Here is a 15772-nt window from a genome sequence, read left to right as displayed (position 1 = left end):
TACGCTTGCTTCTTAGGTCCCTTTGCTTGGAATATCTCTTTCCACCCTTTTACCCTACGGTGATATATATCCTCGATGTTATAGTGTGTTTCTTGCATGCAGCAGAAGGGTGGATCATGGTTTTGCATCCACTCTGTCAGTCTCTGTCTTTTCATTAGGGAATTGAAGCCAATGATGTTGGGAGTTATCAATGAGCAGTGTATATTGATTCCTGCTGCTCGTTGTGGTGTGTGTGGTTATTGTCACACACACACACACACACACACACACACACACACACACACACACATTTCTTGGCTTACTAGACTGAGATTTATCCATCCCTAGTGTTTTCTTGGCTGTACTTAATCTCTTCAGACTGAAGCTTTTCTTCTAGTGTCTTCTGTTGGGATGGATTTATAGACAGACAATATTTACATTTGGTTTTATGTGGAATGTCTTTTTTCCCCATCTATTGTGATTGAGAGTTTTGCTGGGCATTGTAATATGAGCTGGCCTCTCCACTCTCAGAGCTGGCCTCTGTGGGCTCTCAGAGCTTGTAGAACATCTGCCCGCCATGGTCCTTCTGTCTTCTATAGTCTCTGATGAAAAGTCGGGTGTTATTCTAATAGGTCTGCCTTTCTATGTTACTTGTTTTATTTTTTCCCTTGCAGCATTTAATAGTCTTCCTCTGTTTTGTACATTTGATGTTTTGATTATTATATGATGAGAGGGATTTCTTTTCTGGTTTATTCTCTTTTGTGTTTGTGTGTTTCTTGTACCTTGATAAGCAGCTCCTTCTTTAGGTTAGGGAAATTTTCTTCTATAATCTTGTTGGAAATATTTTCTGGGCCTTTGATCTGGTTTTCTTCTCCTTCCTCTATCCCTATTAGTCTTAGATTTCATCTTTTCATAGCATTCCAGATTTCCTGGATGTTTTGTGCCTGGAGGTTTTTAGATTTAACATTTCCTTTGACTGAAGTATACATTTCTTCTATTTTGTCTTTAATGCATGCAACACTAAACCACTACAATAATGCATCACCTTGGGTCACTAATGTCACTGCATTAGAAAACTCAGCACAGTTGTTATTTCATTCATAAACTAGAAGCCATAGACTCCTTAGCAATGCATACAGGTGTCTTATCGCATGTGTACAGTTGTGCCAAAGGAAGAGTTCTTGTGACCCCCAGGAATCAGGATTCAGAACAGCAGTGAGGTCAAGGTATGACTAGTCAGCCTCGGAAGGACATCAGTCTTCATCCCAGGGGTCTCCAGTGTGGATACCGAAGCTCAGATTTCCATGTGACACAGGGTAGCCCATGAGGCACTAGTGGACAAGTCTGCCAAGGCTGGCCAGTCCTCTTGGACAGGGATGGAGCAGAAACACTGTTACAAAGTCGCTTGTTTAGGGTTTCATTGATGTGAAGAGACACCATGACCACAACAACTCCTTAAAGGAAAACAGTCAATTTGGCGCTAGCTTACAGTTTCAAAGGTTTAGTCCATTGCCATCATGGTGAGAAACAAAATAGTGTGCAGACAGACATGGTGCTAGAGAGGTGACTGAGTGTTCTTGATCTGAAGGCAGCAGAAGGAAACTGCATGCCACACTGGGTGTTGCTTGAGCATGTATGACCTCAAAGCCCACTCCCACAGTGACACACTTCCTCCAACAAGGCCATACCTCCTGACAGAGCTACTCCATATGACCAAGCCTTCAAACACACATGAGTCTGCAGGGGCTACACTTATTCAAACCACCACACAAGGAGTCGTGAAATCAAGACAGAATGAATATCCCAAGTAGAGGAGTTTCTGGGCTCCATGCCGTAAAAACAAAAAGGAAGAGTATCTAGGTTTGGGGTTGACCTTGTTGAGGCCTGGTCACTGGAGCTTTCTGGAAATCTCTTTAGTCCAGAGAAGAAAATGTCCAGTTCTCTAAAGTCAGGTATAGTGTTGCACTAAGAGACAGGCTAAAACTGTAGTTAGTGTGACAAGATCCAGGCCAGCCTAAACTATGGACCTAGTCCCTGCCTTCCAACCTTCAAAAAATATATTTATAACTAGCTTGAATGGATGAGTGGCAGGAGTATAATTTTGTACGCTGTAATGCTGTGAACAGTATTGGATGCTCCCCCTCTCTTTTCTGCATCTCTCACACCCTCTCAGTTTAATAGACTGTACTTTCATAGGACAAAACACCCTTCAATATCATACTTCTAATTATCTCTTAAGATTCACGAACAGATACTTTCATTGAGCTCCTTGTTTTAATTAATATCATTCATACAGGTTCAATAAGAATCCGTCTTTCTTTTTGTCAGGATATAATTGAACAAATTGGTTGTCATCAAATTGCTCACCTTTCTATAGAGTTATGTCTGAGTGAATTTCATTTGATTGAGTGTGGTGAACATCGTTGAAGGACAAAGGTTATACTTTGGATGCAATATTCATGCCTCTAAGGCCTGGCCTGTGCCCAGGGCTGCCACTAAAGGTTGGATATATATGGCGAACAGCTGGAAATATTGGAAATTATTTGCCTTGAAAGACAACACTCCGGGCATGGGTGCATATAGACATCAGAAGACAACATGCAGATGCGCTGTGTGGGTAGCTGGGGTCTAACTCAAGTTTTCAGTCTCAATAGCAAGAATCTTTACCTGGTGGCCATCTTCGCCACACTGACCTATTTTACCTCATCAACTCAGGTATATTTCGGGACCCATCTTCTTCATTTGTGTTCTCTGTAGCCCTTTGGAGAGTGTTACATGCTGTTGTGGTTTGCCCTAGAGTTATCTATATTTTGATGCTAATTCCACTGCCCCAAGGACAGATGCCTATCAGATGACTTCACCAGAAACCCCCTCCACATTGAATTTGTAAAGTACCGGTGAGGGGCAGGTACAGGATAGAAGGAGGCCTGTCATTGGAGGAGGAGGAAAGATGGGCGGGAGAGAAGTTTGAAGGAAGAGGAGGAGACTAGAACAGAAAGGAGAGACAGGAGGAGGAAAGGGTGAGAAGCCATGGCAGGTGATGTTAAGATTCTGCTCTGTGTATTTACAGGTTGTTATCAATGTTCTTAAGGGATGGATGGTACCGGGCTTTGTATGTTTAAGTGGGCAATTATATCTTATCAATTGGGTCAAAGATTATTGTGTCGTGTGTTCTTTTATGTGACGGTTTGAGTGTAAGAAAGTGTGCAGCGGCAGGAGACACTGGGCTGCGGCGGAGCTGGGATGTGTTTCCGCCAAGATATCAAGCAGATATCTTGGGGCACTGAGGTGCAGGACCCAGCGGGGTAAAAGACAACAATATCTTATTTATTGTTACAACAACAACATGCGACCATTGTAAAGACAATGAAGCGAGACTTGCCCTTAGGGAGGTTCACAGTCACATGCTCCAGTGGGCCTTAGTCCTTCCCTGGGGGCCTTGCTCTCTACCTTGAGCGTGTGCTGAAAAGAACAACTCAGGGGTTGGAGATTTAGCTCAGCGGTAGAGCGCTTGCCTAGCAAGCGCAAGGCCCTGGGTTCGATCCCCAGCTCCGAAAAAAAAAAAAAAAAAAAGAAAAGAACAGCTCGGGTGCTGGGGGAGACACTGTGGAACTGTGTCCCCATCGTTACCAGTGAGAACCATAAGTTTCCCTCAATGAGTTCCTGTACCTGTTCACTCCCTCAGCAGGTCGCTACAGCTGCCCAAGCTGCCAGTGGGTTTCTGATTTCTAGTTCAAGAAGAGAAACTTTTCCCTCTTTCTGCCTCTTTTCCAGACACCAGGCAGCATCCTAAGGCAAACCTTCCCTGACAGTCTGGCCATTCTGGCTCCTTTCTGAGATACCCCACCCCCACCCCCATGAAGCTGCTCCCCAAAACATCTCAGGGCTCTTTCTCTTTCTCTTCTTCGGTGTCCTGCTCTCAGCAGCTGAGATTCACCTCTTTTCCGCCCTGTTGTGCGTCTTTTGAGCTCTAATAAAATGATGTGTAGACTTGCTCCTCCATGCTTTTGTTTTTATGGCTGTTTGTTTTTTTCTTAATTTTTTTTTTCTTACTTGAAGTTTTTACTTTGAGACACCATGGGGGAAAAACTTACAGGGATACATTGAAAGGAGAGACATGGTCACGGGGAGGGGGTGTGTGTGTGAATAGAATGTGTGTGTGTGTGAATAGAAGCATCAGTGCCTGTCAGCCAGTGTTGAACCTGAAGTTCTGGGAGTCTGATGTGCTCCTGGGACTCAAGGGAATCCTCACCCTCTCCTTCAGCAGAATCCACACCAGTTTCCTCATCAACCTTCTCTGAGTCAGCCACATCCTCATAGACTTCAGAGAACTCCCCTTTCTCCATGCCCTTACCCACATCCCACTGCACAAGAGCACACATGGTATCTATCAGGTCAGACTTATGGTCTAGGCAAGCCCAGGCTACAGTAATGGCTGTGGTGTTGCTCAGCCAGGTCTCTATCAGGCACCAGATTGGGAGGCTAGTAGTTAACGACAACCTTGAAGCCAGTGGGGGCACCAGTCCACAAACTGGATGCTGTGCTTAGTCTCGATGATGACAATGACAGCATTGACATCTGTAGGTACCATCTCACCGAGGTACAACATGCAGAAAGTCATGTGTTTACCACAGCAAGGGTCACCTTTCACCATCTGGTTGGCGGGCTCAAAGCAGGCATTGGTGATCTCTGCTACAGAAAGCTGTCGAACGGTGGCCTTTCTCAGCAGAGATGACAGGAAAATATGTGGCCGGAAGGAAGTGGATACAGAGGTCGAGCACCAGGTTAGCCTGGGCATCTAATGAATCAACATTCAGGACCACATAAACTCTTTGGGAAGCAATGACAGAAGACACAATCTGGCTAATAAGATGGCTGAAGTTAGTGCAGGTTGGGTGCTCAATGTCAAGGTTTCCATGACAGATACCATAGATGGCCTCATTGCCTACCATGAAGACACCATCAGAGTGCTCCAGAGCGGTATGGGTGGTGACGATGGAATCGTGAGGTTTAATGACATTGGCAGGAAACTGCAGGGGTGGGCGGGGCAAATGGATGTCTTTCCATAATCAACAGAGAGCGGCTCCATCAGCAGGGAGGTGAACCCAGAACCAGTTCTCCTGCCAAAGCTATAGAAAACCAAGAAGCCCTGAAGACCTGTGCACTGGTCAGCCTGCCTCCGAATTCCATCCAAGGCAAGGCTAGTGACTTCCTTGACAGTGGTGTGATAGCTACAGGCACACTCTTGGCAGCATCTTCTTTGTCTGTGATGAGCTACTCGGGATGGACAAGCTAGTGGAAACTTCATCAATAATTATAGGTTCCAGATCTATAAACGCTGCCATGGACAGACACATGCTTGCTAGCACCTGTCTCACTGAAGAAGGGGCTGAAGGAGTCATCTCCTCCAGCAATGGTCTTGTCACTTAGCATCTGGCCATCGGGCTGAATGCCATGTTCTAACAGTAGAGCTCCCAGTGGGCACCACCTCTTTGAACTCCAGCCTGGCCAACATGGACGAAGATGCACTTACACTGTGGGTTAGGAGACAAGAGTGAGGGAAGTAGCTACCTGGCCCCAGTTGCCTTCCCCAACAAGCTAAGAGGTGAGTAACCAACGAGAGGTTGGTTTTTTCATTCGGCGTATGTAAAGGCTGTGTGTCAGATTGTATGTGAGGGATGGGGAGCACATGGGCCACAATGTACTTATGGCATTCAGAAACAACGTTGTGTCCATTCTATCCTACCATCGTTAGGTGGCATCCATGGATTGAACTCAAGCCATCAGGTTTGTGTGGCAAGCACCTGGCTACAGTGCCATCTTGCCAGGCCCTGAGTCCAGTTTTAAAATCTATTTATCAACAGAGACTAAGAAGTCACAAAAGAGAACCCAAATTCCCTGTAAGAGCAGAAAGGAAGGGGTTGGGGATTTAGCTCAGTGGTAGAGCACTTGCCTAGCAAGCGCAAGGCCCTGGGTTCGGTCCCCAGCTCCGAAAAAAAGAAAAAAAAAAAAAAAAAAGAAAGGAAGATATCCTAAGGAGAGATACTTGGGCCCTCTCTTTGGTGATCAGACTGCTGAAACAATAGTCCTAAAGAAATTGGATGCCAAGAAGCACTTGCTGACAGGAGCCTGGTATAGCTGTCCCCTGAGAGGCTCTGCCAGAGCCTGACCAATACAGAGGTGGATGCTCACAGCCAAACATAAAACTTAGCCTGGGGACCCCAGTGGAGAAGTTAGAGTAAGAACTAAAGGAGCTGAAGGGATTTGGAACCCCATAGGAAGAACAGTATCAACCAACCAGATACCCCAGAGCTCCCAGGGACTAAACCACCAACCCAAGAGTACGCATGGGGGGATCCATGGCTCCTGCCAGATTTGTAGCAGAGGATGGCCTTATCGGTCATCGCTGGTAGAGGAGCCCCTTTGTCCTGTAGAGGCTCAACGATCCAGGGTAGGGGAATGCTAGGGTGCTGAGGCAGGAGTGGGTGGGTGGACAGAGGAACACCCTCATAGAGAAAAAGGGGAGGGGAGAAAGGAGAGGGGTTTTGGAGAAGAAACTAGGAAGGGGGATAACATCTGAAATATAGATAAATAAAATAACCACTAAAAAATGAAAAAATAAATAAATTTAAAAAAAAAAGAAATTGAAACTGCCCAAGGATCTTCCAGCAGAAGGAAGGGGCTGAGCCCCCAGCCATCCCAGGGAAAGCCATCTCAGAGGAAGAAACTTTATACAGGTCTGACTTGTCAGGCCAACTTGCAGGACAATAATGGGTCAATGGCGGTTAAGGCCACCCCTCAACAGGGCTCGCTTGGTTACACACATCTCTTGCCTGCTACTTGCATGTAAACCTCATGTTGGTACCACAAAGATATATACTTGGTGGGCCACAGCGTCTCTGAGTTTGTTCTCTTCACCCGGTAGCCATGTTGAATGCACCTCATATTTATCAGCTCTTCTCAGTCTCTTGATGGGGTGGCTGAGCCCAGATTGACAAGGCTACAAGGTCCACAGCGTTACAATAACATTTGGAAAGTCCTTTGTTCAAGCAACTTTTCCGTTGCTGATATACTATTCCAACAGAAGCAATTTAAGGCAAGATGGGCTCGTTTTATCTCACAGCTGAGGATCCAGCCTATCATGTTGGGGAAGTTAAGGCAGCAGGAGCTGGAAACAGTCATATCCCGCCCACAATCACGGGGTAGGGAGAGCTGGTCCTCTCTTTTTGGTGCAGTCCCGGATGCAAGCCCGGGTAATGGTACCGCCCACTTTTAGTGTAATCAACATAATCCCTTACAGACTTAACCAGAGGCTATGTGGTGCTTGCCTCCCAGGTGATTTGGAAAGCAGCACGAATCACCATCACATCCACCTGATACTTCTAACCTATCAAACATTACAGCTTCTCTACACAGGACACGGCAGGATACTGGTTGCTTACTGCTGTTGTCACTCAGTTGACGACAGAGCAGCGTGAGTCTTCGCCGTGCCGGTGCTGGAGTGTATGTCACTGTGCTGGAAGACGTGGCGATTCAGAGGTTTAAAGAACGCATCGCATTTTCAGACCTTAGTAGAGAACTTTTCACTCAAACCCTTGTAAATTGGGGACTGTCTGTACTGTGTGTGCTTGGAGGACACAAAGCACAAGACCTTTCTATCCCAGGATACCTGTAGCTCCACAGACGCACACCAGAGGGCGCAAGAGATCACAAGCTCTTGAAAGAAGCCTGGTGGGTAAGACTATAACCGTAAAGCCAGCACAGGCCCTCAAAGGTTGAAGAGCCCCGCTCACATTTCCAGCTAAGCTGACCAGTAAAGGCCTTTCCCTTATGAAGCTGCTCTTCAGGACTGTGACAGATGGCTCGTCTCTGTCAGATGGGTAAAGCAAAGCAAAACCCAAAACAGATAAAGTAATAGAAAGACATAGCTGAACCAAAGGAACCAATCAGCTCCCAGAATCCCACGCAGGCCTAGGAAGTACTTGACAGTTCAAAATGCTTACTTCAAAGAAACACAGTGTGTAAGAGAAAGCAGATGAGTCGCTAAGTAAAATAAAGGAAAAATAAAGTGAGGTTATTAACCCAGAGACAGAGAACACCCAAGGAGGAGGAGATAGGAATTCATAAGCTGCTGAACACAATAAGAGACATGCAGCTTTCCCAGCACAGGAGTTTCGAAAGCTCATCTGATCAGCAGAAGAAGAAATCAGAAAAGTTGACGATAAACCATTTGGGATTACTTAGAAGCAGCAGCAGCAAGAAGAGGAGGTGGGAGAAGGAGGAGGAAGAGGAGGAAGAGGAGGAGGAGGAGGAAGAGGAGGAGGAGGAGGAGGAAGAGGAGGAGGAGGAGGAAGAGGAGGAGGAGGAGGAAGAGGAGGAAGAGGAGGAGGAGAACCTAAGGAAACTCCATGATAACATCTGAAAGACCAATATGTGCCTCATGGAAGTCTCACACAGAAAGAGAGCGAGAAGGGACAGAGTTTATTTAAAGAAATGATGGCTGGAAAATTCTCAAATCTGAGAGAGCAAATAGACATCCAAACCTAAGAAGTTTGAAGGTGTCTGACAAGACGGAACTGGCAAAGGCCCCCCATAATCCAGTAGAGTCAAAGTTAAAAAGGCTGCCAGAAACATCAAGGAAAGGTGACAAGCCACACACAAGAATACAAGAAGGACGCTGTCAGCCATCTCTGGGTACAACATTAGAGAGGGGCTGGAACCGTGGCTCACATTGCTGTTTCCAAGGTCTGAAGTTCAGTTCCAGCATCCACCTGTAACTCCAGTTCCAGGGGATCCAACGCCCTCCTCCGACTTCCTTGGACATAGCATACACATGGTGCACAGCCACACATGCAGACAAAACACCCATACACATGCAAAAAATGAAACATTAAAAAATTAAACTAAGTATAAATGAGAAGGCAAAACAAAGGTTTTAGGAGACAAATAAAGGGGCCGTTCTTTGCCATGGGTCCTCAAGCATTGCCAGAGTGCATTCGAGCTAAAATTACAGCAGTGTCAAAGCAGAGATCTCTGCTGGGCATAGATTTATGAACTAGTGCGGGCTACTGGGATTCTATGGTGATGGTATATAAATGTCATTTGGTTCTGATTGGAAGGTAAAAACGCAAAGTAGCCGTGAGTGTAAATTTATGTCAAGAGGTACAAATATGAAAAGAGAGCATTTGTGGGATTCTCTTTTTTTTTTTTTTTTTTTTTTGGTTCTTTTTTTCCGGAGCTGGGGACCGAACCCAGGGCCTTGCGCTTCCTAGGTAAGCGCTCTACCACTGAGCTAAATCCCCAGCCCCTGGATTCTCTTTCTTTGAGATGGGGGTCATTGTAGCCCAGGCTGGTTGCAAACGATCCATGTGGCTAAGGATGACTTTGAACTCCTGACCTGCCTGTTTCAGCTTCTCAGATCCAGGCACTATAGGCATGAGACACCAAACCTGGCCAACTCGTGATATTGGTAGCATGGAGAAGAGAGAACAGTACAGTTTTGTATGTGACGACAATTAAATTGTTTTCTTTTACAAACAGATCGTTGTAGCTAGGAAATAATGCACTAAACCTGGGTGTCTCGTTGTAAGCCCGTAATCTGAGCACTTAAAGGCTGAGGCCGGAGGCTCATAAATTGAATGTAGCCTGGGCTACAAAGTGAGACCTTGTCTGAAAGCTATCATGTGAATCGGATTTCTACCTATGCTAAAAATATGCTTAAGACGAGGAAAGGTATATTTTGGCATATACTTTTGGCGGTTTCAGTCCATGGTCAGTGGAGTTTTGAACCTTTGAGGGGTAAGACTTCACAGTGGAAGCATGCGGTGGAAGAAACTAGTCGTCTCGTGGTGTGTGAGAAGCAGACAGAGACTAGGGAGGGTAGTAATCACAAGATCCCTTCAATCACAGCCTATTGGAATGAGAAACTTCCAGTGGATGTTACAGCCTCAATATTCCACTGCCCAACAGCTTCAGAGGGTAGGGACCAAGCCTCTCACACATGGGTCTTTGAGGGGGCCTATCCAACTCACAACAGAGGTTTAATGTAATTCTCCTGATAAAAACAATTACCTATAAAACAAGATAAAAAACATACTGATGTATAGGAATCAATACAGCATAAGGCACAGGAGAGGGAAAGGGAAATATAATGTCTACCAAATAACAATTATATAGAAATACCAATAGGGTCAATGTTATTACTGGCAATTTAAGTGAATAATGTCTTCAGTCAAAAAGATTGAGTGGTGGAATGGATTAAAGGAACCATGGTCTTATGATATATTGTCTATAGGAGACTGGCTTCAGAGAGAAGGATGAATGAATGAATGAGAGTAGAGGGCTGTGAAAGGATGAATGAATGAGAGCAAAAGGCTGGGAAAATATGTGACTGGTCACAGCAGAAGCAGGGCCCTAAGGAGATGAGACAAAGGGGATGTATTTTTACAGTTTCATACATGTACACAATGAATTGTGACTGTATTCGCCCCATTTCCCTCTGGTATTGTTCCTTCCTTTCCTTCTGAACTTTTTCTACCTCTCAACTAATCCACCAGTGTCTACTATACCATGGAAAGAAAACAACATTGCTTCCTATAAACACTAACATTCAATAAATCCTCCGGAAGATGGTGGCCTCGTGGGCACCTCCTCTACCCATGATGGAAGGGCCCAATCCTGTCCAGGTATCCATAGCTGCTGTGTGTTAGTGAATGCAACAGCCTTATCATATCTGGAGTCGATATCTCATGATATTCTTTTCTTCCCTCTAGCTTTGAAATTAATCCCCCCTCTTCTGCAATGTTCCCTGGGCCTCAGGGAGGGGAGGGTGAGAGAGACATCCATTTAGAGCTGATCACCCAACAGTCACTCGGCATTTCCAGCAGATAAATGTCTTGGAATTAATCATCTCTCTCTCTCTCTGCAAAAAGGAGCTTCTTTGGCCCAGCCCGAGAACAACATTAGTTTATGGATATAAACATAAATACGTAAAAGGAAGTTGGACAGTATATCCCTCTAGGGAAACAATGGCAGTATAACCTCTACTTGGGCCCAAGATTCTTAGTCATGAGCTTTAATGAGGCTCATGGTATCCGGGGCAGATTCCCTCTTATGCACCAGGTCTCTAATGCCATCACAGATTGGTTGGTGACCCCCAATATCGTGATGCCACTATTGCAGTGGCCGGCGTATCATATCCTACCTGGTGAGTCAGTACTGTAGCCAGCATGGCCTACAGCTGGATGAGACCATTGAGGGGTTTGGGTTGTTTTTTTTTTTTTTTTCTCCAACAACTTGAGTAGCACTGTCAGTCACTACGAAGGCTAACAAACAGAGATGGCACTCCCAGCTCGGTTCCAACTGGATGTACCTGTGTCCTGTAACCAAAGGTGTGTCTTCAGCACTAGGGCCTTGCCATCTAGTTTTGGTGGCCAACTAAGAGGGATGCCAATACTATTTTGAAGGCTAACAAGTCATAAGGAGGTATCCTTCACCCTTCACCTGATACCGAGGTTTTATTTAAGAGCCTGTGACTTCTGGAAGCTGTACTATCTACCACTGATGGAGACTGACATCTCAAACTCTCCTTACTGATTTTTTTTCATTTAATTATGGTTATAGTCTATAAAATAGTAGGATTATTTTTATGGCTTCTTTTTTTTTAATGCTCCTTAGCTTTTGTTAACTGTACTCTGTGCCTTTAAATTGCCCCATACTCCCACTGCAAACCCATTTGAACTTTCCATGCCTAGTATTTCCTTCTGCCCTGTTTCCATTTCCCTTGTCTTTTGTCACCTCTTGCTCCCCACCTACGGCCTCCCCTTTCTTCCCTGATTCCTCTCTTGTTTCCTGGCCTTTCTATCCATCCCAACTTAAATATAAAAGCCTATAAATTTGAAACTAGGATCCACATATCAGAGAGAGCATATGCTGTTTGTCTTTCTAGACCTGGATTCTTCACTTTATATAACTTTTTTTTCTGGTTCCATCCATTTTCCTGAGAATTTTGTTTTGCTTTATAGCTTGATAAAATCCTGCTGTGTATTCATGGAATGTTTTTATTACTCTTCCGTCAGTTGATGGACATCTAGCCGGTTCCACTTTCTATCTATCATAGATAGAGCTACAAGGAACATGGATAAACAAGTATGTCCGTAGTAAGATATATACTCCTTAGCGCACATGCCCAGGAGTGATATAGGTGGGTCACATGGCAGGACTAGTCTTAGTTTTCTGAGGAACCTCCATATCACCTTTCATATGAATTATACCAACCCTCATTCCCACCAACAGTGAATATGGGTTCCTTTCCTCCACATACTTGCCAACATGAAATCATTAAATAATCCCATGAACTTTTTTTTTTTTTTGGTTCTTTTTTTCGGAGCTGGGGACCGAACCCAGGGCCTTGCGCTTCCTAGGTAAGCGCTCTACCACTGAGCTAAATCCCCAGCCCCATCCCATGAACTTTTTAATGAGTGTGTGTGTGTGTGTGTGTGTGTGTGTGTGTGTGTGTGTGTGGTGTGGTTTGTTTGGTGTGTGTAGGGTGTGTGTGTGTGTGTGTGTGGCGTGTGTGTATGTATGTGTATGTATGTGTGTGTGTGGTGTGGTGTGTGTGTATGTATGTGTATGTATGTGTGTGTGTGTGGTGGGTGTGGTGTTTGTGTGTGTGTGTGGTGTGGTGTGTGTATGTGTGTGTGTGGTGTGTGTATGTGTGTGTGTGTATGGTGGGGTGTGTGTGTATGATGAGTGTGTGTGTGTGGTGTGTGTGTGGTGTGTGTGTGTGTGTGTGTGTGTGTGTGTGTGTCACATATCTAAGTGTTAAGAAGGCCAGAACTGGAGTTACAAGTGGTTGTGAGCTGTCTGACATGGTGCTGGTAGCCTAATAGGTCCTCTTCAGGCTGCAAGCACTCTTAACCACCGAGCCATCTGTCGAGCCAGAATCTCATGAACTTTTGAGGAGACAAACTGAGAACCTTGAACAAATTCAAGCAAGGATCTTGAACCCGGTGGTTATAATCCAGTCTTAAGTAAATGGAGGTCTGAAGGCTCAGGTTAAAGGGGGAAAAGGAACAATGAAATGCCATTGTCTCGGACTACGCCTTCACATACATGGCATCGTTTTCAGCTTTGAGAAATAATGAATCAAGGTGAGAAGATGGTGCACAGATGGGCCTCAAAGCACATAATGAATAAATAAGCCTCTGACACCCCCTCTAGATTCTATTTCATCTCATGTCTTGGTAATTATTTTAAACTCACTGCCTTTAAAAGTTATTCCTAAATATAATATAGTAAAGAATAGCTACTTTTAAATGGTAAAGCAGAATGAAAACCAAAAAATTTAGAATTTTTATATACCTGAGTGCACGTGTGTGTATGTGTGTGTGTGTAGTATAGTGTATGTGTGTGTAGTGTATGTGTGTGTATGTGTGTGTGTAGGGTATGTGTGTGTAGTGTAGTGTATGTGTGTGTAGTGTATGTGTGTGTAGTGTATGTGTGTGTATGTGTGCATGTGTAGTGTATGTGTGTGTGTGTAGTGTATGTGTGTGCGCGCGCGCGTGTGTGTGTGCCTCTGTTGTTTGAATAGTATCTAAGTTTGTTTCACAGCTATGACTGAGAAACAATAATCTCCATAGTCCAATCACACGCCACCAGACTTTGACATCCGTGTTCGGGTTTCAATGATTGCGTAAGGCTTTTACTGCCTTTTGAGGTTTCATAGAGCCTGGGACCTCAGATACAAGTCAGCCACCAGCACCTAGAACTGTACCCTTCAGGAGCTGGAGTCTATGTGCAGCTTCTTTCTCTCTTTCCCCTCCTCACAGAGCTTCGGCTTCAGATCAGCTTGGTGGCAGAGTTTCAAGGACAAAGTGCCCCATGGTGAGCACGGCCTCTTCAGCATCTCAGACCAGGCAAGCTTGGTGTCTTAGGCTTTCTTTCTACAGCTGTACAAGGACGCCTTGACCACAGCAGCTCTTAGAAAGGAAAACTTCTAATTGGGTCTGGCCTACAGTTTCAGAGGGTTAGTCCATTGTCATCGTGGTGCACACAAAGGCAGACATGGTGCTGGAAAAGGAGTTGAGAGTTCTCTGTCTGGATCGGCAAGCAGCAGGAAGAGGAAGTGAGCCATTAGGCCTGCCTTGAGCTTCCGAAACCTCACATTCCACTCCCGCTCCCAATGACACACTTCCTCCAACAAGGCCACGCCTGCAATGATGCCATTCCAAACTCCCCATGAGTCCCTGGCAGCCATTTTCACTTGGCCTGCCATACTTGGCAAAGCATTTTTATATCTTGGTCGAGCCTTGGCTTAACCAGCAGCATCTGCAGGAAGGTCAAGATGCTATGTTTTTAGCTAAAACGCCACCAAATAAATGGGAGGGGGGATCTCTTATCCCTCTTCAAAGTTTAAGGATTGAATGGGGTGGGGGGTGGGGTGTGAATTAGGTTTCCAATTCTGGGTAGGTGTGAACAGGTAGTCATCCATAAAACCTTACAGGTCCACACAGATGCACTCTCTAGCCTTCTCTCCTGCCCTGGTTAGTTTGTGTCAACTTGACACAGACTGGAGTCACCCAGGAAGAGAGACTCTCCAACTGAGGCATGGCCTCTATTGGAGTGGCTGGCGGTCATGACTATGGGATATTTTTATACTTCTTGTTGGCTGAGAGCGAAGGGCTGAGCCCACAGCGGGCCACGTTAGCTCTAGGCAGGTATAAGGTTATACCCTATACATGCCAGACCTAGGCTGTATTAAGAGAGGCAGCTGAGCAAGCTTGGAGAAGCAAGCCCACACGCCATGTTCCTCTGTGGTCTTTGCTTTGGCTCCTGCCTTGGCTTCCCTCAAAGATGATCTGTAACCAGTAAGTCAGATAAACCCTTTCCTCCCCAAGTTGTTTTTGGTCAAAGTGTCTTATCCCGGTGACAGAGAGCAATTAGAACATGCCTGTCCTCTCACCGTCGTGGACAGTCTCCATGACCATTGTAATTGTCCTGTTTGGCATGTTCCTTGGCTCCAGTTTGCTTTCCCTCCCTGCCCTCAAGTCTGATGTGCTCTGGTGCCAAGGGGAAGTCGAGACGCTCAGGTAGGTGTGTCTGGCTGCTTGCCCTGGGACCTCTGCAGTGTGGCCCCAAACTGAGTTTGCTTCTGGTGTTCAGAATGAGCCAGAATTGGGAATGGGGCCTCCTGTAGAGGCAGAGCCATTCCCACTGAGGTTTGGAGGATTAGTCTAGAGCTTCCCTGTGCTTTTCTATGGCCCATCCGCAGTGTTCCATTGAGGCATGACACTGGGGAATATTTCGTGGTCTGTTAAGTCCCAACACACTTCAGAATACGTCAAAAAATCAGGGCCATTTCAGCAGGACTGATAGACCCTGGAAGACTGGATAGGTACCCAGGGTATGGCCATAGTCACTAGCTCTTTCACCCCAAGAGTGAATAGCAGGCAGGCAGCGGTCCCCTCAGTGTGTAGAGAGGAGGGCCCTTCAGGGGAGAAGCTGCCCCTCCTGTCTGAAAGTTGCTACAAAGCCCTAAATGGGACCCCTGTGGGGTTTTGTCTGTAAAACCTACAAAGAATAAAAGCTCATAAAACTCCCAGGGGTTTGCACAGCCGGCTCCTGCTCATTGAGTCTGTGTGTGGTTTTGACGCTCACAAGAGTTCAGCCACCAGAAACTTTAGGTTCCAGCTCCAAAGTAAGGAAAGAAAAGAGAGAACCTCTTGGGGCTGAAGTCTGTGGAGGAAGCGTGTGGAGCTGAGCTGTCAGGGTGTCCAGGCGGCAAGTAGGATAT

General features: G+C 45.7%; 1 pseudogene; it reads right to left on the bottom strand.

Annotated features, from left to right (window-relative positions):
* Positions 1 to 14254, bottom strand: part of Tuba1b-ps3 (tubulin, alpha 1B, pseudogene 3) — a 35938-nt pseudogene extending 21684 nt beyond the window's left edge.
* Positions 14255 to 15772: the final 1518 nt, after the last annotated feature.

This window comes from Rattus norvegicus, chromosome 18 (genome assembly GCF_036323735.1).
Source record: "Rattus norvegicus strain BN/NHsdMcwi chromosome 18, GRCr8, whole genome shotgun sequence".
NCBI lineage: Eukaryota > Metazoa > Chordata > Mammalia > Rodentia > Muridae > Rattus > Rattus norvegicus.
Note: the sequence above shows the minus strand (reverse complement) of the source record. Positions and strands in the feature narration are given on the sequence as shown.